General features: G+C 41.7%; 1 pseudogene; it reads right to left on the bottom strand.

The window, feature by feature from the left end:
* Window positions 1-3119: 3119 nt before the first annotated feature.
* LOC109740104 (uncharacterized) lies at window positions 3120-6776 on the bottom strand (annotated as a pseudogene).
* Window positions 6777-22403: the final 15627 nt, after the last annotated feature.

Raw genomic sequence — 22403 nt, 5'->3', positions numbered from 1 at the left:
AGGCAAATCTAAATCACGTGGTGTGCGCCCATAGGCTAGTCATATCCCCTCTTTTGTTTCTCCCAGTAGCACACGAGATGATGTGTTAGTTGCTTTATGATTTATTTTTTCTTCAAGTCATCTATGTGTCTTTTCTTTCTTTTTGACTCATAGTGGGGAGAAACATATAAATGACAATATGGATCTTTGGCAACTCGTACCCACTTTCTTATGTATGGTGGATGCCCGTCAGAATGTATACACCATACATTACACCCCGTCCCCCCAAACTTGCGTACTGGGCTCGGCCCATTTACCTTTTCCTTCATTTATCGCATTAACCAACAGGGAAAGCTCACCTATTGTGCTTTATTACTACTTGTTGTTGTTGTTGTTGTTGTTGTTGTTCGGCGCCTTCCATGGCGGTTTTTTCTTCTGTTTTTTCCTTTTCCTTTGTTTTCAAAAATTCATAAACTTTTAAAAAAATCATCAACTTATCTTAAATACTAAAACTTTTCCGATTCATGGACATTATTTCAAATCCATGAACGTGTTCTTAAAATTGCAAACTATTTTCATATCCCTGATCTTTTGTTCAAATGCATGAATGTTTTTCAAATCCACAAACTCTTTCCATCTATATTTTTTTAGTATTTATGCACTTATTTGTGAACAAAATTTGAAAATATGGACGTTTTCTAAAATTATGAAAGAAATTTGGAGAAGCAAACATATTTTAGATATATGATTTTTTAAAATGGAGCACCTTTTGAAACTGTTAACAAAATTTGACAATGTGAACATTTTTTCCATTTTATGAAACTATTTTGAATTGTGAACTTTTTTTGAATTTTTTAACACTGGTTAAAAAGTATGAACAAAAATTGAAACCTGGACAAAACATGGAAATTCTGAACATTTTCGGAATGTTTTGAACATTGATTCATAAATATGGAAAAATCAAAATTCAGAACATCTTTTTAAAAATATGATAATTAAAAAAGGGAAAAACATTAAATGATTCGAAATTCTGAAAAAAAATTGGAATTTTTTGGATATATGAAAATAGAAACAATAAAAATAAAAAAGTTAAATAAAACAAAAAGGGAAAGAAAAAGAAAACTCAAAAAATAGGAGAGAAGATAAAAATAAAAATAAAAAACGTGGTTCAGGAACCTCAAAACCGGGGAGAAAAATGGCTGGGAAGATGAGGATCTCAAACTTTTCAAATCCTTGATTTTTTAAAAATCAATGATAATTTTCAAATTATTTGAAGTTTTTGTAAATATTTGAAAATTTTAAAATTAGTGAACTTTTTGTAAATATTTGAAAATTTTCAAATCCTTGATTTTTTGAAAAATCAATGAACTTTTTTAAATCCACGAGCGCTTAGCCAGTCGAGCAGTCGCCCAACGAAAGCAATGCCATTGCCTAGTTGGGCCATGGCCTAAGCATTTTTTTCATTTTTCTTCTCTTTTTTCCCCTAATTCATTTTTATCCCTTTTGAACTTTATTGTTCTTTTTGAAACCTCTTTAAAATTTGACATATTTTTGGAATAGGAAAATAACATTTTAAGTAATTGTTTTAAATTATTATTTATATTATTTTTTCCTTCAAGTATTTTTTAAATGCTATTAAAAACCTTAAATTATGATTTTATCCCTTTGCATTTTAGTAGTTAATTTAAAAAGTTAAAATAATAATTTAAGTATATATTTACATTATGTTTTTAGATATATGTTTCCTTAAAACCTCACATGGATGTCTACCATGGACATGCCCATCTGCTAGCAAAAGTTGGGGTCATTTTAAGAAACACCAACTTCAACGTATGGTGTCCGAGTAGGGCAAAATGTTTCGTTTGAGAGCAAGTTGTTTCTCGAAATCCGTCAAATGACCCAACTTTTATTCATTAGCTTGTATGATCAATTCAAATGACCCAATTTTTATTCATTGGCTTGAGCCTCAAGCAGCGTTGTCTTAAGGGAATACAGCCCTACTTTCCTCCCGGTGTTGAGCAGGATCCTCCCATAATCGGGATCAACAGCTAATGGCACGACAACAGTTGTCTTAAGAGAATAATCAGGACATGCTTCGAGGTGAATTGTGTATGCTATTCCCCATTGGCCATGCTCTAGCTTCCATACGTCTAATTTGTCTGCAACTGGATCTGCTAGAACAGCACATAATAGTTCCTCAAGCTCAACAACAAATGCACGACAGCGGTTTCTGCTATTCCATCTTGCAAACCACGAAGGGCACGGGACATAATGACTTGAAGATCAAGCGAGGTGAACTATTTTCTGAAGAATTGGGAGCTACTCCCTACTTAGACACTGTTCGGAATCTCTCCACTCCGCTCGACTCCGCGGAGCTGTGGAGCTCGGTTTTAGCCGCTCCGTGAAAATGAGCTGCAACCTGGTCCGCTCCCGGAGCGCAGTTGAGGAGTGGAGAGGAACCAAACAGGCTTTTAATATAGTGTTTAATATACTGTTTTTTGAAACTTCATAGACTCTAATAATGACCTGAAGATGAAGCGAGGTAAACCATTTTTTGAAGAATTGGGAGCTAGTCCCTCTGTAACTTAATATAAACGTTTTTTCACACTTCATAGACTCTAAAAACGTCTTATAAAAAGTTACAGAGGTAGTATATCTGAAAACTCTTCGACGCTTCTTCAGATAACAGAGCGCAAATCTGAGAGCTCAACATGTTTTAGGACCAGTATAAGATCAATACTCCTCAATCCAGTTAACAAATAAAGACTAGTACTTTGTTAGTGCAATGACAACTGAACACGACACCTCCCACCTAAAGCAAAATAGCAGATCAGGGAATGCATCAAACAAGACAAGACATTATCGGAAATATTCGTAATACAAGGATGACAGATATCCTCATCCTCTTGTTTCTGCAGATGACATAAACGTTGGGAACACATCATCAAATTACTAAAGAGAAATGATATACTTCACAGTAAAAAGGAACATCAAACAGACAATTGCCAGTTACATGCTAAAGATGTTTCATAATATCATTACATTATCAAAGCTTTGGTGTTTCAGTTCGCCAAACGTGCATGCAGGAAAGCTATTAAAGAGATATTTTATGTTAAGAAGGTAGGTGCCTTGAAAATGTATCACCACAACAAAACTTTTTTGGGCACACGGGAGTAATATGCCAAGCTATCCTCATATAACATAGGAACAAAAGGAACCGGCGCCTGATCAAGTGAATACAAACTTTGAATTGTCTGATTTACTGGATCATACAGCCCTATTTTACGCCCAGTGTTGAGCAGGATCCTCCCATAATCAGGGTCAACAGCTAATGGCATGACAACAGTTGTCTTAAGGGAATAATCAGGACATGCTTCGAGGTCAATTGTGTATGCTCTTCCCCATTGGCCATGCTCTAGCTTCCATACATCTAATCTGTTTGCCACTGGGTCTACTAGAACAGCACACAATACTCCCTCCAGTTCCACAACAAATGCAAGACATCGGTTTATGCTATTCCATCTTGCAAACCACGAAGGGCACGGGACGACATCAAAGGTTCTTGTAGCAAGGTTGAAAGAGAGAATGGCCCATTCGCAACTTTGTCCCAACCTTGGTTCATTCATCTAGTACAGCATTCCATCAACATAGGCCGGTGGCATGTCATTCACAGGCAGAGGCGGTACCGAATTCAGTTGGGCAGGATCCCCAGAGTTACACCAGCATAACGTGCATGTCAGGTCATATTGACGAGATTTGAAGTCCTTCTGGCGATAGAAGATTGCCACGATAACATGTTGATGAGTCGAAGGATCGAAAGTCAGGCCAACATTCCTATTGCCGACTGTGAAAGCATGCTCTTCTGCTTTAGGCATTCTCTGCAGCAAACTTGGCCCTAACGAGTAGCCCTTGTGGAAACCTGTACATGGGTTGCAGAGATAGTCCTTCGTCTCCGTGCTTATCAAATTCAGCCCATGGCAAGTCTTGGAGCAAACCACCTTTGTATCAAGCAATGTGCTGTGGCTAGGAGTTTTTGGAGGTATTTATTCAAGGGAGAAAAACTGAAGCCCAATTGTCCAGTGCCCTTGACCACAAGCATGACCTTAGGTCTTTTGTCCATGTTCTTATGCTTAAAGTGTGACCGAATGAATTTTTCACTCTCAATCAATCTGAACCACTGCTTGCACACAAATTTGGAGTGTACCGCTGATTTAGCTGGGAGGCGGAGTAGGATCTCCCTGGTCACCTTAGCCAGGTCAGATGACAAGGCTATCTCTTCATCTGTTTTATGCACGGGAGCGAGGGTCTCCTGAATGAAACTGAATATTGAACTATGGTACACATACTGTGGAGTTGAGTGTGTCTCCATGATTGAAATAATGGTTTCTAGAACCTCAGACCTAGGGTCATAGGTGTGAACTATTTTCTGATACTTGTCGAAAATCTTGTGCTTGCTACTAGTGAGGATTATCTTCTTCCTTGGCGGCCTGCTATTGATGCCAAAAGATCCAATAACTCTCAGCATTTGCGACTGGCCTAAATCTCTTGCCAGGTGGCCCGACAAATTGATCTGATGACTCAGTAACCAGTCACCAGAGCTACAGTCCGGCAGCCTCCAGATCTCCAAAGTGTTAGCATAAGGGATTGTCTTGCGAGTGTCTCGGACCAAACATAGTTGGTCATCCATCTCCACTAGTTGCTCTCCTGATGACCAATTCCCGGCGGCTGGCTCTGCTCCTGGTACCCAGAAAGGTGGTGACCGGAGACATGTGAAGGTCTCAGCCGTGTCCGAGAAGGATACAACAGCAACACTAGGTGTCGTGATGAAAGAGGCCGGTTTCATCAAAAAGTGCAGGCAACCGTTTGCAAATACAGGAGGTAATTTGTTTAATGCCGCATTAGTAACAGCGACATATACAAACTGATGCAAGCTGGAGGGTATTCCTCCGGCAGGTGGTCTCCAGTGATCCCCGAAGCGGCCTCCAGGCGTGTAAATCTCACACCTCATCGAGTGAATTGCAGAAAACATCGACATTGAAGGCTAGGGTTGCAGAAACCACACTTCTACAGTTTTGTGCCAAAAATCACTAATTCTGAGGCTAATTTTTTGCAAATAACACTAAGTGGCCTATTTGTCCGTTTTAATGACAATTATGAACGATAGGACCCACATTTGCTGACGTGGCCTACCAGTTCGCAATGGACGACGTTAGACCAGGCCTTTTTCCAAAAAGACTCCTCCCCTCCCAAACAATTCCCCTGCCCAGCCCGATCTAGATCGGATCGAGTATTCCCGCACTGGCGCACAAGACCGCCCTCGCCTCCTCTGACATCATCGCCGGCGTGTCGCCGTTGGTGTACGGCGCACCGCCGCGGCCTGGACCAAGGTGGTCGCTGCCTCCTTCCTGTTGGGCGCCCTCGTCGTCGTATTCCTTGTCACCGTCACGCGCATCGGGGTGGACGACAGCCTCCGCTGCATGGTCGCCGGCGACGTAGATCCGCCCTGCAGCGGCTGCCGCGGGTCCGTTCCACAGCGTCACCATAGCAGCAGCAGTCTCAGCTGCTGCACCATGGCGGCTACTCAGACGCGAGCCCGAACCTGGCGGGCGCGTCATCGGCCCAGTCGTCGACCCACAGACAGCCACTGTCGAGTCGGGCAGCCCCGCCGCTGCATGTGCACGGCCTTGTCCAGCCACTGGTCCACTTCACCGCGCCGCCGCGTGCTCTGGCCGTCGCCTCGTCCAGCCGTTCGCCCGCGTCGCCGCACCTTCGGGCGTGCTCTGGCCGTCATCTCGTCCAGCAGCTCGTTTATGGCGGAAGAAGGCAGGGTGGGCCGGCGCCGGCGGAGGAAGATGGGAGGGCGTCGGGGCAGCGCCGGCAAGGGAAGATGGAGGCAGGAGTCGAGCGCTCGGGCTGGTTGCCGCGAGGAAGATGGGAGGGGCTGATTGCTTTCTTGCATTTTGAAGAAGGGTGTCCTTGTAAAATTACAGGGACTGTTTTGCAAATCTATACAAATCCCTGTCTAACGTTGTCTATCGTGAACCGTTATGCCACGTCAGCAAATGTGGGCTCCACCTGTCATAATCGCGCTCAAAACGGCCTAAGCCACCGACTAGTGTTTTTGCAAAAAATTTGCCTCGGAATTAGTGATTTTTGGCACAAAACCGTAGAAGTGTGATTTCTGCAACCCTAGCCTTCAATATCAATGTTTTTTGCAATTCACTCCACCTCACCAAGTCCTTCTGAGTAAACACCCTATTGATCAACCTCACCACCTTGTACTTCTATGCACGGGAATCAAACCCCAGCCCATTAGCGGACCTGGATGCCCGTTCATCAGTGGAAGGTGGCAGACGCGTGGCAGCCCATGTGGCCGCATTGCAGATGTAGTAGGCTGGGTCGAGAGCATCGTAGAGGAGAGTCAGGCCGTGGCACGGCGCTGGTGTCACTACTTCCACACAATTGCCACGGGCACCATCGATGGTGAACAGTAGGTCCCCGTGATCTCTGGGGCGACCTGATGGTGATGATGGCGATAAGGAGCACGAGTAAACCGCGGTGGAGTCGAATGTGGCGGTGGGTGAGATGTGTAGCATCTGTGGTGGTGGTGCCCACCATCTCGTGGCCTTAGCTGCTGCCATGTGGGTGCGGCGGAATTCATCGGAGGAGAGCAGCGCAGCCCAGGATCGGCAAATGGCCCGGAAGCGGTAGACGTATTTGACGGGGAGCCACTGCAGTACCTCTATGATCATCTCGTATGGAAGCGACGCGCCACAACCATCTCGTGCATTGGCCATGTGTATCCTACTCACTGAAAAAATAGCGCGCTATAGCGTCGCTAATAGCACGCTATAGCGTATTGAGAATTGCCTCGCTAAATATATCGGTGTACAATGTCTCGCTAATAGCACGCTATAGCGTGATATAGCACGCTAATAGCATATTTTGAGGTCGGCGCTATTTTGTTGTAGCGCGCTATTTTTTCATTGATCCTACTCCTCTTGCTGACCTCCCTAGGCATGATATCGTGCCCCCTGCTGCTGCTATGCATCTTCAATGCCTAAGCAAGATCTGAGATGCAATCAACACATACAAAAAGAAAACCACTTCTATTAGTATTAGCTGGCCCGATTCAATTGATGGAATCAGCAGCTCAGATTTTAGAAGAAAAGATGAGAGAGAATGAGATCTGGTTGCTCGTCGACTTCAAAAAGATGAAAGGAAAGGCAAAGATGGGGAAATTACTTACCAATAGGAGGGATCGAATCACGGACTGTGGTCTCAGAGTTCCTTCGGTTGGAAAATTGATGATGCAAATGGTTGAAATACAGATAAACTATACAATATCTTCAGTTCTTCAGCAATGTAAACATAACAAAATCACGGAAATCCAGATTTGAAGATTAACATACTAGAATCATGAAACAATATCTGAGCTAACAACAAACAAGCAAGAAAGCACAAAAGAGATTCGATGTAGCTCTGCAGAACATGTAAGTTATTTGACACAGCAACCAGATTTAGTGCTTTCTACAAACTTAAAATTGTGCAGCCCACTACATAGATGGATGGCAGCTATGATACACTAATACATCCCCAAGATATTAATTTTTTTGCACTGAGATCATAACACTGTAATTTTGAGCTGAAGCCTATAGTTACGACGGTATCCATGGCTGCTACAAACACTAGATAATGACCTAGTTTTTGTAGATTACCAACGAATAAACTAATTAGTTAAGATCCTATTTTTTGAGAAATTAGTTAAGATCCTTGGCATCTCACAATACTGATGTGTATATACTTAATAAGCAGGGAAAACACTTACCTTTTCTTGGTTTTCCTTGAAACAATCCAATCAAACCCGCTGCTGCAGGTTCGGCGCTGTTCGTCCAGGCTAGCGTCGGTACCGGAGGCGCTGGACAGGGGAGGGAGGCGGAGAAGGAGGAGGGCACTGGACGGGGAGGGAGGCAGCTCCGGAGGTCGACGGCGAGGAGGGGCAGCACCCGATGGGGAGGGAGGCGGGATGGAAGGCAGGGGCGGATCAAAACTGAACGGAGCGCATGGGGCAAGAGGCGGGCGCTGGGCGGAAGGAGTCGGTGCAGGCAAAGACTTGTTTTTTCCGAGAGGAACTCATCACGTAGGGGTGTGTTTGGTTCGAGTCATCAGGTGGAACGTAACGTGTCCGTTCCGTCCCCAGGGGTCATTCCGTTGTTTGGTTGGGTCGAGGATAAATACGAGCATTAGGATAACTTATACCATTAGTATGCATATGCAGGAGGACCAGAGCAAGTAGAGAGGAAGAAGAAGATGTAACCAGTGAATCTGAGTTTGATGACTCGGATTATGTTCTAGAAGATTTGGTTGACAATTATTAATTATAACATGGAAGATGGGGATGCAGACTTGGTGCAGAAAGATTTAAATGATGATGATGATGAGAAGAAAGGGAGACTGAAAGGGAAAGGGAAGCAGGTGACCAAAGAGCAAAATTCAGATGATGAATTATGTGACTTCTCTTATTTAGATGATGAGGACGTGAAGTTCAACTTTAAACATTTCACTAAATCATATTTGAAACAGCCAAAGTTTCAAGTTGGGAAATGTTTTCTCTTCAATTGAGTTGTGTAAAAATACAAATAAGGAGTGTAGTTGCAAGGAGAGACTGAGAATTACTTTCCCAAACTGATAAAATAAGGCTAGGAGCTAAGTGGGTGTCTTTTGAAATCTTCCTATGAAACAAATGACATTCTGGAACAGTTTAAGACAGAACATGCTGTTGGGGAAAACGCAGTATTTCAAAAAATTTACCTATGATCACGCAATATCTATCTATGTGATGCATAGCAACGAGCCGGAGAGTGTGTCCACGTACCCTCGTAGACCGAAAGCGGAAGCGTTAAGTAACGCAGTTGATGTAGTCGAACGTCTTCGCGATCCAACCGATCAAGTACCGAACGCACGGCACCTCCGCGATCTGCACACGCTCAACTCGGTGACGTCCCTTGAACTCTTGATCCAGCTGAGGCCGAGGGAGAGTTTCGTCAGCACGACGGCGTGATGACGGTGATGATAAAGTTACCGACGCAGGGCTTCGCCAAAGCACTACAACGATATGACTGAGGTGGAAATCTATGGAGGGGGGCACCGCACACAGCTAAACAATCAACTTGTGTGTCTATGGAGCGCCCCCTGCCCCCGTATATAAAGGAGCAAGGGGGAGGCTGACCGCCCTCATAGGGCGCGCCCAAGGGGGGCAATCCTACTCCAAGTAGGAGTTGGATCCCCCCTTTCCTAGTCCTACTAGGAGAAGAAGGAAGGAGAGGGGAAAGAGAAGGAAGGAGGGGGTGCCGCCCCTCCCCCTAGTCCAATTCGGACTAAGCCCATGGGGGGCGCATGGCCAGCCCTTGGCTGCCCATCTCTCTCTCTCCCCTAGGCCCAATAAGGCCCATTACTTCTCCGGTGGTTCCGACAACCCTTCCGGCACTCCGATATTTATCTGGTGACCCCCGGAACTCATCAGGTGTCCGAATAACATCGTCCAATATATCATTCTTTATGTCTCGACCATTTCGAGACTCCTCGCCATGTCCGTGATCACATCCGGGACTCCGAACAACCTTCGGTACATCAAAACACATAAACTCATAATACCGATCGTCATCGAACGTTAATCATGCGGACCCTACGGGTTCGAGAACTATGTAGACATGATCGAGACTCATCTTCAGTCAATAACCAATAGCGGAACTTGGATGCTCATATTGGCTCCCACATATTCTAGGAAGATCTTTATCGGTCAAACCTCATAACAACATACGTTGTTCCCTTTGTCATCGGTATGTTACTTGCGCGAGATTCGATCGTCGGTATCCTCATACCTAGTTCAATCTCGTTACCGGCAAGTCTCTTTACTCGTTCCGTAATGCATCATCCCGCAACTAACTCATTAGCCACATTGCTTGCAAGGCTTATAGTGATGTGCATTACCGAGAGGGCCCAGAGATACCTCTTCAATATACGGAGTGTCAAATCCTAATCTTGATCTATGCCAACCCAACAAACACCTTCAGAGACACCTGTAGAGCATCTTTATAATCACTCAGTTACGTTGTGACGTTTAGCACACAAGGCGTTCCTCCGGTATTCGGGAGTTGCATAATCTCATAGTCATAGGAACATGTATAAGTCATGAAGAAAGCAATAGCAATAAACTAAACGATCATTATGCTAAGCTAACGGATGGGTCTTGTCCATCACATCATTCTCTAATGATGTGATCCTGTTCATCAAATGACAACACATGTCTATGGCTAGGAAACTTAACCATCTTTGATTAACGAGCTAGTCAAGTAGAGGCATACTAGGGACACTCTGTTTGTCTATGTATTCACACATGTATCAAGTTTCCGGTTAATAAAATTCTAGCATGAATAATAAACATTTATCATGATATAAGGAAATATAAAATAACAACTTTATTATTGCCTCTAGGGCATATTTCCTTCAGTCTCCCACTTGCACTAGAGTCAATAATCTAGTTCACATCGCCATGTGATTTAACATCAATAGTTCACATCACCATGTGATTAACACCCATAGTTCACATCTTTATGTGACCAACACCCAAAGGGTTTACTAGAGTCAGTTAATCTAGTTCACATTGCCATGTGATTAACACTCAAAGAGTACTAAGGTGTGATCATTGCTTGTCTGAGAGGTTTAGTCAATGGGTCTGCCACATTCAGATCCGTATGTATTTTGCAAATTTCTATGTCTACAATGCTCTACACAGAGCTAATCTAGCTAAATGCTCCCACTTTCAATATGTATCCAGATTGAGATTTAGAGTCATCTGGATCAGTGTCAAAGCTTGCATCGACGTAACCCTTTACCACGAACTTTTTGTCACCTCCATAACCGAGAAATATATCCTTATTCCACCAAGGATAATTTTGACTGATGTCCAGTGATCTAATCCTGGATCACTATTGTACTCCCTTGCCAAACTCAGGGCAGGGTATACAATACGTTTGGTACACAACATGGCATACTTTATAGAACCTATGACTTAGGCATAGGGAATGACTTTTCATTCTCTTTCTATTTTCTGCCATGGTTGGGTTTTGAGTCTTTACTCAACTTCACACCTTGCGACACAGGCAAGAACTCCTTCTTTGACTGTTCCATTTTGAACTACTTCAAAATCTTATCAAGGTATGTACTCATTGAAAAAACATATCAAGCGTCTTGATCTATCTCTATAGATCTTGATGCTCAATATGTAAGCAGCTTCACCGAGGTCTTTCTTTGAAAAACCCTTTCAAACGCTCCTTTATGCTTTCCAGAAAAATTCTACATCATTTCCGATCAACAATATGTCATTCACATATACTTATCAGAAAGGTAGTGCTCCCACTCACTTTCTTGTAAATACAGGCTTCTCCAAAAGTCTGTATAAAACCATATGCTTTGATCATACTATTAAAGTGTATATTCCAACTCCGAGATGCTTGCACCAGTCCATAAATGGATTGCTGAAGCTTGCACATTTTGTTAGCACCTTTAGGATTGACAAAACCTTATGGTTGCATCATATACAACTCTTCTTTAATAAATCCATTAAGGAGTGCAGTTTTGTTATCCATTTGCCAGATTTCATAAAATGCGGCAATTGCTAACATGATTCAGACAGACTTAAGCATCGCTACGAGTGAGAAAATCTCATCGTAGTCAACACCTTGAACTTGTCGAAAACATTTTTGCGACAATTCAAGCTTTGTAGATAGTAACACTACTATCAGCGTCCGTCTTCCTCTTGAAGATCCATTTTATTCTCTATGGCTCACCGATCATCGGGCAAGTCAATCAAAGTCCACACTTTGTTCTCATACATGGATCCCATCTCAGATTTCATGGCCTCAAGCCATTTCGCGGAATCCGGGCTCATCATTGATACGTCTCCAACGTATCTATAATTTTTGATTGTTCCATGCTATATTATATTCTGTTTTGGATGTTTATTGGGCTTCATTATACACTTTTATATTATTTTTGGGACTAACCTATTAACCAGAGGCCCATCCCAGATTGCTGTTTTTTTTGCCTATTTCAGTGTTTCGAAGGAAAAGGATATCAAACGGAGTCCAAACAGAATGAAACCTTCAAGAACGTGATTTTCGGAGTAAACGTGATCCAGAGGACTTGGAGTATACGTAAAGCAATCAACGAGGAAGGCACGAGGTAGGGGGGCGCGCCTACCGCCCCTGGGCGCGCCCTCCACCCTCGTGGGCCCCTCGTTGCTCCACTGACGTACTTCTTCCTCCTATATATACCCATATACCCTGGAAACATCAGATACGGAGCCAAAACCCTATTTCCACCTCCACAACCTTCTGTACCCGTGAGATCCCATCTTGGGGCCTTTTCCGGCGCTCCACCGGAGGGGGCATTGATCACGGAGGGCTTCTACATCAACACCATAGCCTCTCCGATGATGTGTGAGTAGTTTACTTCAGACCTTTGGGTCCATAGTTATTAGCTAGATGGCTTCTTCTCTCTCTTTGGATCTCAATACAAAGTTCTCCTCGATCTTCTTGGAGATCTATTCAATGTAATCTTCTTTTACGGTGTGTTTGTCGAGATCCGATGAATTGTGGGTTTATGATCAAGTTTATCTATGAACAATATTTGAATATCCTCTGAATTCTTTTATGTATGATTGGTTATCTTTGCAAGTCTATTCGAATTATCAGTTTGGTTTGGCCTACTAGATTGATCTTTCTTGCAATAGGAGAAGTGCTTAGCTTTGGGTTCAATCTTGCGGTGCTCGATCCCAGTGACAGTAGGGGAAACGACACGTATTGTATTGTTGCCATCGAGGATAAAAAGATGGGGTTTATATCATATTGCATGAGTTTATCCCTCTACATCATGTCATCTTACTTAAAGCATTAATCTGTTCTTATGAACTTAATACTCTAGATGCATGCTGGATAGCGGTCGATGCGTGGAGTAATAGTAGTAGATGCAGAGTCGTTTCGGTCTACTTGTCGCGGGCGTGATGCCTATATACATGATCATACCTAGATATTCTCATAACTATGCTCGATTCTATCAATTGCTCGACAGTAATTCGTTCACCCACTGTAATACTTATGCTATTGAGAGAAGCCACTAGTGAAACCTATGGCCCCCGGGTCTATTTTCCATCATATTAATCTCCCAACAACAAGCTATTTCTGGCGCCGTTTATTTTACTTTGCAATCTTTATTTTCTCTTTATCATAAAATACCAAAAATATTATCTTATCATATCTATCAGATCTCACTCTCGTAAGTGACCGTGAAGGCATTGACAACCCCTTTATCGCGCTGGTTGCGAGGTTCTTATTTGTTTATGTAGGTGTGTGGGACTCGAGCGTGCTCTCCTACTGGATTGATACCTTGGTTCTCAAAAACTGAGGGAAATACTTATGCTACTTTACTGCATCACCCTTTCCTCTTCAAGGGAAAACCAACGCAGTGCTCAAGAGGTAGTAAGAAGGATTACTGGCGCCGTTGCCGCGGAGTCTACGCACAAGTCAAGACATACCAAGTACCCATCACAAACTCTTATCCCTCGCATTACATTATTTGCCATTTGCCTCTCGTTTTCCTCTCCCCCACTTCACCCTTGCCGTTTTATTCGCCCTCTCTTTTTCTGTTCGCCTCCCCCTTTCTCTTGCCCCTCGCATTTTTTGCCGTTATGTCTGAAATTGGGGAAATTATTGTCGATATGGACAATAATAATAACATGGAAAATTCTGATGCTTCTGCTGAAGAACCCCCTATCTTACATACAAAAAATTCTGAATCGGTAGTGGTAATATTATTGGAAAAGGGGTTATTCAAGATTTCTTTACTTGTGCCGGTGCTTTACCTTCTATGGGTAGTTCTATTCTTCATAGAACTAGTAGTCTTGCGGATGATATTGCCATGCTTATAGTTGAACTTGAAAGGAAATTTATGCACATGCATCCTTGCATACAAAGGATTTTCCTAGAATTTTCTAATATTGAGCATTCTTCTGTAAAGCGCGCCGCTACTATCTTTTTGGCACATGAATTCAGATTTATAATAAAAGAGGCTAAATAAATTTTTGCGCACTATAGGGTGGACGCTGGCCGTCCTCCCATAGAGGCAATCCTCTTCGATCAAGGGAAATAATGCGTTTTCAATCTTTAGACTATGTTGCTTTTAATGAAAACCTTAGAAAAAAGGTTCCTACCATTGTTCTAGTTGATAGAATTTTCGAACTTAATAATGATTCTGCTATTCGAAATAATGAGCTAGGATATTCTCTCGAGTATAGGCTCACAAAGTTCTGTCAAAAAATGCTTATAATGATGAATTGGTTGTGCAATATGAAGGGCCGAAGGAGGAACCTATACCTCCCAAAATTGATCTTGGGGACTTCTGTCCCATTAAATTTAGCCCTTTTGATTACTTTTGCTTGCCTCAAAGAAAACTTGCTGCTGAACGTAGAGAATATGAAATGAGTTTTCGTGATCTATCCTATTATTATGGCAATACTTAGATCTATCATTGCTTTTATGCCTAGCTAGGGGCATTAAACGATAGCGCTTGTTGGGAGGCAACCCAACTTTATTTTAGTTTTTTTGCTTTTTGCTTCTGTTTAGGAATAAATATTTGATATAGCCTCTGGTTAGATTTGTTTTTATGTTTTAATTAGTGTTTGTGCCAAGTAAAACCTATAGGATCTTCTTGGATGATAGTTATTTGATCTTGCTGAAAATTCCAGAAACTTTCTGTTCACAAAAACAATTGTTAAAATTCACCAGAACGTGATAAATATTGATTCCAATTGCAGTAGATCAATAAACAAATTGTCTAGGTCGTCCTATTTTGGTAGATTTTTCTGAGTTCCAGAAGTTTGCGTTAGTTACAGATTACTACAGACTGTTCTGTTTTTGACAGATTCTGTTTTTCGTGTGTTGTTTGCTTATTTTGATGAATCTATGGCTAGTAAAAGAGTTTATAAACCATAGAGAAGTTGGAATACAGTAGTTTTAACACCAATATAAATAAATAATGAGTTCATTACAGTACCTTGAAGTGGTGTTTTGTTTTCTTTCGCTAACGGAGTTCACGAGATTTTCTGTTGAGTTTTGTGTTGTGAAGTTTTCAAGTTTTGGGTAAAGATTCGATGGATTATGGAACAAGGAGTGGCAAGAGCCAAAGCTTGGGGATGCCCAAGGCACCCCAAGATAATCTAAGGACACCAAAAAGCCAAAGCTTGGGGATGCTCCGGAAGGCATCCCCTCTTTCGTCTTCGTCCATCGGTAACTTTACTTGGAGCTATATTTTTATTCACCACATGATATGTGTTTTGCTTGGAGCGTCTTGTATGATTTGAGTCTTTGCTTTTTAGTTTACTAGAATCATCCTTGCTGTACACACCTTTTGAGATAGACACACATGATTCGGAATTTATTAGAATACTCTATGTGCTTCACTTATATCTTTTGAGCTATATAGTTTTTGCTCTAGTGCTTCACTTATATCTTTTAGAGCACGGCGGTGGTTTTGTTTTATAGAAATTATTGTTCTCTCATGCTTCACTTATATTATTTTGAGAGTCCTACAAAACAGCATGGTAATTTGCTTAAATTGAGAAATTAGTCCTAATATGATAGGCATGCAAGATTAGTAGAACTTTCTTATAAGTGCATTGAATACTAAGAGAAGTTTGATACTTGATAATTGTTTTGAGATATGAAGATGGTGATATTAGAGTCATGCTAGTTGAGTGGTTATGAATTTGAGAAATACTTGTGTTAAAGTTTGTGATTCCCGTAGCATGCACGTATGATGAACCGTTATGTGATGAAGTCGGAGCATGATTTATTTATTGATTGTCTTCCTTATGAGTGGCGGTCGGGGACGAGCGATGGTATTTTCCTACCAATCTACCCCCCTAGGAGCATGCACGTAGTACTTTGTTTTGATAACTAAGAGATTTTTGCAATAAGTATGTGAGTTCTTTATGACTAATGTTGAGTCCATGGATTATACGCACTTTCAGCCTTCCACCATTGCTAGCCTCTCTAATACCGCACACCTTTCGCCGGTATCATACACCCACCATATACCTTCCTCAAAACAGCCACCATACCTACCTATCATGGCATTTCCATAGCCATTCCGAGATATATTGCCATGCAACTTACCACCGTTCCGTATATTATGACACGCTTCATCATTGTCATATTGCTTAGCATGATCATGTAGTTGACATCGTATTTGTGGCAAAGCCACCGTTCATAATTTTCATACATGTCACTCTTGATTCATTGCATATCCCGGTACTCCGCCGGAGGCATTCATATAGAGTCATATTTTTGTTCTAAGTATTGAGTTGTAAGTAAATAAAAGTGTGATGATCATCATTATTAGAGCATTGTCCCAGTGAGGAAAGGATGATGGAGACTATGATTCCCCCACAAGTCGGGATGAGATCCCGGACGAAAAAGAAAAAAAAAGAAAAAAAGAGGCCATAAAAAAAGAGAAAAGGCCCCAAAAAAATGAGAGAAAAAGAGAGAAGGGACAATGCTACTATCCTTTTACCACACTTGTGCTTCAGAGTAGCACCATGATCTTCATGATAGAGAGTCTCCTATGTTGTCGCTTTCATATACTAATGGGAATTTTCATTATAGAACTTGGCTTGTATATTCCAGGTCTTCGTGAGCAAACGAGTTGGATGCACACCCACTTAGTTTCTTTTGTTGAGCTTTCATACACTTATAGCTCTAGTGCATCCGTTGCATGGCAATCCCTACTCACTCACATTGATATATATTGATGGGCATCTCCATAGCCCATTGATACGCCTAGTTAATGTGAGACTATCTTCTTTTTTGTCTTCTCCACAACCACCATTCTATTCCACATATAGTGCTATATCCATGGCTCATGCTCATGTATTGCGTGAAGATTGAAAAAGTTTGAGAACACCAAAAGTATAAAACAATTGCTTGGCTTGTCATCGGGGTTGTGCATGATTAAATACTTTGTGTGATGAAGATAGAGCATAGCCAGACTATATGATTTTGTAGGGATAACTTTCTTTGGCCATGTTATTTTGAGAAGACATAATTGCTTAGTTAGTATGCTTGAAGTATTATTATTTTTATGTCAATATTAAACTTTTATCTTGAATCTTTCGGATCTGAATATTCATACCACAATTAAGAGGGTTACATTGAAAATTATGCCAAGTAGCATTCCACATCAAAAATTCTGTTTTTATCATTTACCTACTCGAGGACGAGCAGGAATTAAGCTTGGGGATGCTTGATACGTCTCCAACGTATCTATAATTTTTGATTGTTCCATGCTATATTATATTCTGTTTTGGATGTTTATTGGGCTTTATTATACACTTTTATATTATTTTTGGAACTAACCTATTAACCGGAGGCCCAGCCCAGATTGCTGTTTTTTGCCTATTTCAGTGTTTCGAAGGAAAAGGATATCAAACGGAGTCCAAACAGAATGAAACCTTCGGGAACGTGATTTTAGGAACAAACGTGATCCAGAGGACTTGGAGTCTACGTAAAGCAATCAACGAGGAAGGCACGAGGTAGGGGGGCGCGCCTACCCCCTGGGCGCGCCCTCCACCCTCGTGGGCCCCTCGTTGCTCCACCGACATACTTCTTCCTCCTATATATACCCATATACCCTGGAAACATCAGATACGGAGCCAAAACCCTATTTCCACCGCCGCAACCTTCTGTACCCGTGAGATCCCATCTTGGGGCCTTTTCCGGCGCTCCGTCGGAGGGGGCATTGATCACGGAGGGCTTCTACATCAACACCATAGCCTCTCCGATGATGTGTGAGTAGTTTACTTCAGACCTTTGCGTCCATAGTTATTAGCTAGATGGCTTCTTCTCTCTCTTTGGATCTCAATACAAAGTTCTCCTCGATATTCTTGGAGATCTATTCGATGTAATCTTCTTTTGCGGTGTGTTTGTCGAGATCCGATGAATTGTGGGTTTATGATCAAGTTTATCTATGAACAATATTTGAATCTCCTCTAAATTCTTTTATGTATGATTGGTTATCTTTGCAAGTCTATTCGAATTATCAGTTTGGTTTGGCCTACTAGATTGATCTTTCTTGCAATAGGAGAAGTGCTTAACTTTGGGTTCAATCTTGCGGTGCTCGATCCCAGTGACAATAGGGGAAACAACACGTATTGTATTGTTGCCATCGAGGATAAAAAGATGGGGTTTATATCATATTGCATGAGTTTATCCCTCTAAATCATGTCATCTTACTTAAAGCATTACTCTGTTCTTATGAACTTAATACTCTAGATGCATGCTAGATAGCGGTCGATGTGTGGAATAATAGTAGTAGATGCAGAATCATTTCAGTCTACTTGTCGCGGACGTGATGCCAGATACATGATCATACCTAGATATTCTCATAACTATGCTCAATTCTATCAATTGCTCGACAGTAATTCGTTCACCCACCGTAATACTTATGCTCTTGAGAGAAGCCACTAGTGAAACCTATGGCCCCCGGGTCTATTTTCCATCATATTAATCTCCCAACAACAAGCTATTTCTAGCGCCGTTTATTTTACTTTGCAATCTTTATTTTCTCTTTATCATAAAATACCAAAAATATTTTCTTATCATATCTATCAGATCTCACTCTCGTAAGTGACCGTGAAGGGATTGACAACCCCTTTATCGCTGGTTGCGATGTTCTTATTTGTTTGTGTAGGTGCATGGGACTCGAGCGTGGTCTCCTACTGGATTGATACCTTGGTTCTCAAAAACTGAGGGAAATACTTACGCTACTTTACCGCATCACCCTTTGCTCTTCAAGGGAAAACCAACGCAGTGCTCAAGAGGTAGCAATCATCGCTTCCTCATAGTTCGTAGGTTCGTCATGGTCAAGTAACATGACCTTCAGAACAGGATTACCGTACCACTCTGGTGCGGACCTTACTCTGGCTGACCTACGAGGTTTGGTAGTAATTTGATCTGAAGTTTCATGATCATCATCATTAACTTCCTCACTAATTGGTGTAGGCATCACTAGAACTGATTTCGGTGATGAACTTCTTTCCAATTCGGGAGCAGGTACAATTACTTCATCAAGTTCTACTTTCCTCCCACTCACTTCTTTCGAGAGAAACTCCTTCTCTAGAAAGGATCCATTCTTAGCAACGAATGTCCTGCCTTCGGGTCTGTGATAGAAGGTGTACCCAAGATTTTCTTTTGGGTATCCTATGAAGACGCACTTCTCCGATTTGGGTTCGAGCTTATCAGGTTGAAACTTCTTCACATAAGCATCGCAACCACAAACTTTAAGAAACGACAGCTTAGGTTTCTTGCCAAACCATAGTTCATACGGTGTCGTCTCAACGGATTTAGACGGTGCCCTATTTAACGTGAATGTAGCTGTCTCTAATGCATAACCCCAAAACGATAGTGGTAAATCGGTAAGAGACATCATAGATTGCACTATATCCAATAAAGTACGGTTATGACGTTCGGACACACCATTATGCTGTGGTGTTCCAGGTGGTATGAGTTTGTGAAACTATTCCACATTGTTTTAATTGAAGGCCAAATTCATAACTCAAATATTCGCCTCTGCGATCAGATCATAGAAACTTTATTTTCTTGTTACGATGATTCTCTACTTCACTCTGAAATTCTTTGAACTTTTCAAATGTTTCAGACTTGTGTTTCATCAAGTAGATATACCCATATCTGCTCAAATCATCTGTGAAGGTCAGAAAACAATGATACCCGCTGTGAGCCTCAACACTCATCGGACCGCATACGTCGGTATGTATTATTTCCAATAAGTCAGTGGCTTGCTCCATTGTTTCGGAGAATGGAGTCTTAGTCATCTTGCCCATGAGGCATGGTTCGCAAGCATCAAATGATTCATAATCAAGTGATTGCAAAAGTCCATCCGCATGGAGTTTCTTCATGCGCTTTACACCAATATGACCTAAACATCAGTGCCACAAGTATGTTGCACTATCATTATCAACTTTGCATCTTTTGGCATCAATATTATGTGTATCACTACGATCGAGATTCAATAAACCATTTATATTAAGTGTATGACCAAAGAATGTTTTATTCATGTAAACAGAACAACAATTATTCTTTGACTTAAATGAATAACCGTATTGCAATAAACATGATCCAATCATATTCATGCTCAACACAAACACCAAATAACATTTATTTTAGGTTCAACACTAATCCCGAAGGTAAAGGGAGTGTGCGATGGTGATTTTATCAACCTTGGAATCACTTCCAACACACATCATCACCTCACCCTTAACTAGTCTCTGTTTATTTTGCAACTCCCGTTTCGAGTTACTACTCCTGGCAACTTAACTAGTATCAAATACCGAGGGGTTGCTTATAAACACTAGTAAAGTACACATCAATAACATGTATATCAAATATACCTTTGTTCACTTTGCCATCCTTCTTATCCGCCAAGTATCTAGGGCAGTTCTACTTCAAGTGACCGTTCCCTTTGCAGTAGAAGCACTCAGTTTCAGGCTTAGGTCTAGCTTTGGGCTTCTTCACGGGAGTAGCAACTTGCTTGCCATTCTTCTTGAAGTTCCCTTTATTTCCCTTGCCCTTTTACTTGAAACTAGTGGTCTTGTCAACCATCAATACTTGATGCTTTTTCTTGATTTCTACCTTCACCGATTTCAGCATCTCGAAGAGCTTGGGAATCGTTTCCATTATCCCTTGCATATTATAGTTCATCACGGAGTTCTAGTAACTTGGTGATAGTGACTAGAGAACTCTGTCAATCACTATCTTATCTAGAAGATTAACTCCCACTTGATTCAAGTGATTGTAGTACTCAGACAATCTGAGCACATGCTCACTGGTTGAGCTATTCTCCTCCATCTTGTAGGCAAAGTACTTGTCAGAGGTCTCATACCTCTCGACTCGGGCATGAGTCTGAAATACCAATTTCAGCTGTTGGAACATCTTATATGCTCCGTGGCGTTCAAAACATTTTTGAAGTCCCGGTTCTAAGACGTAAAGCATGGCGCACTAAACTATCAAGTAGTTATCATACCGAGCTTGCCAAACGTTCATAACGTCTGAATCTGGTCCTGCAATAGGTCCGTCACCTAGCGGTGCATCAAGGACATAATTCTTCTATACAGCAATGAGGATAATCCTCAGATCACGTACCTAGTCCGCATCATTGCTAGTATCATCTTTCAACATAGTTTTTCTCTAGGAACATATCAAAAATAAACGGGGAGCTACATCGGGAGCTATTGATCTACAACATAGTTATGCAAATACTATCAGGACCAAGTTTATGATAAATTAAAGTTCAATTTAATCAGATTACTTAAGAACTCCCACTTAGATAGACATCCCTCTAATCATCTAAGTGATCACGTGATCCAAATCAACTAAACCATGTCCGATCATCACGTGAGATGGAGTAGTTTTCAATGGTGAACATCACTATGTTGATCATATCTACTATATGATTCACGCTCGACCTTTCGGTCGCAGTGTTCCGAGGCCATATCTGCATATTCTAGGCTCGTCAAGTTTAACCCGAGTATTCTGCGTGTGCAAAACTGGCTTGCACCCGTTGTATGTGAACGTAGAGCTTATCACACCCGATCATCACGTGGTGTCTCGGCACGACAAACTGTCGCAACGGTGCATACTTAGGGAGAACAGCTATACCTTGAAATTTAGTGAGAGATCATCTTATAATGCTACCGCCGTACTAAACAAAATAAGATGCATAAAGGATAAACATCACATGCAATCAATAGAAGTGATATGATATGGCCATCATCATCTTGTGCCTTTGATCTCCATCTCCAAAGCACCGTCATGATCACCATCGTCACCGGCTTGACACCTTGATATCCATCGAAGCATCGTTGCCGTCTTGCCAACTATTGCTTCTATGACTATCGCTACCGCTTAGTGATAAAGTAAAGCAATTACATGGTGATTGCATTTCATACAATAAAGCGACAACCATAAGGCTCCTGCCAGTTGCCGATAACTTTTACAAAACATGATCATCTCATACAACAATTTATATATCATCACGTCTTGACCATATCACATCACAACATGCCCTTCAAAAACAAGTTAGATGTCCTCTACTTTGTTGTTGCAAGTTTTACGTGGCTGCTACGGGCTTAGCAAGAACCGTTCTTACCTACGCATCAAAACCACAACGATTTTTCGTCAAGTGTGATGTTTTAACCTTCAACAAGGACCGGGCGTAGTCACACTCGATTCAACTAAAGTTGGAGAAACAGACACCCACTAGCCACCTGTGTGCAAAGCACGGCGGTAGAACCA

The sequence above is a fragment of the Aegilops tauschii genome, chromosome 5 (genome assembly GCF_002575655.3).
Source record: "Aegilops tauschii subsp. strangulata cultivar AL8/78 chromosome 5, Aet v6.0, whole genome shotgun sequence".
Classification (NCBI taxonomy): Eukaryota; Viridiplantae; Streptophyta; class Magnoliopsida; order Poales; family Poaceae; genus Aegilops; species Aegilops tauschii.
This window is presented reverse-complemented; position numbering and strand designations above follow the sequence as displayed.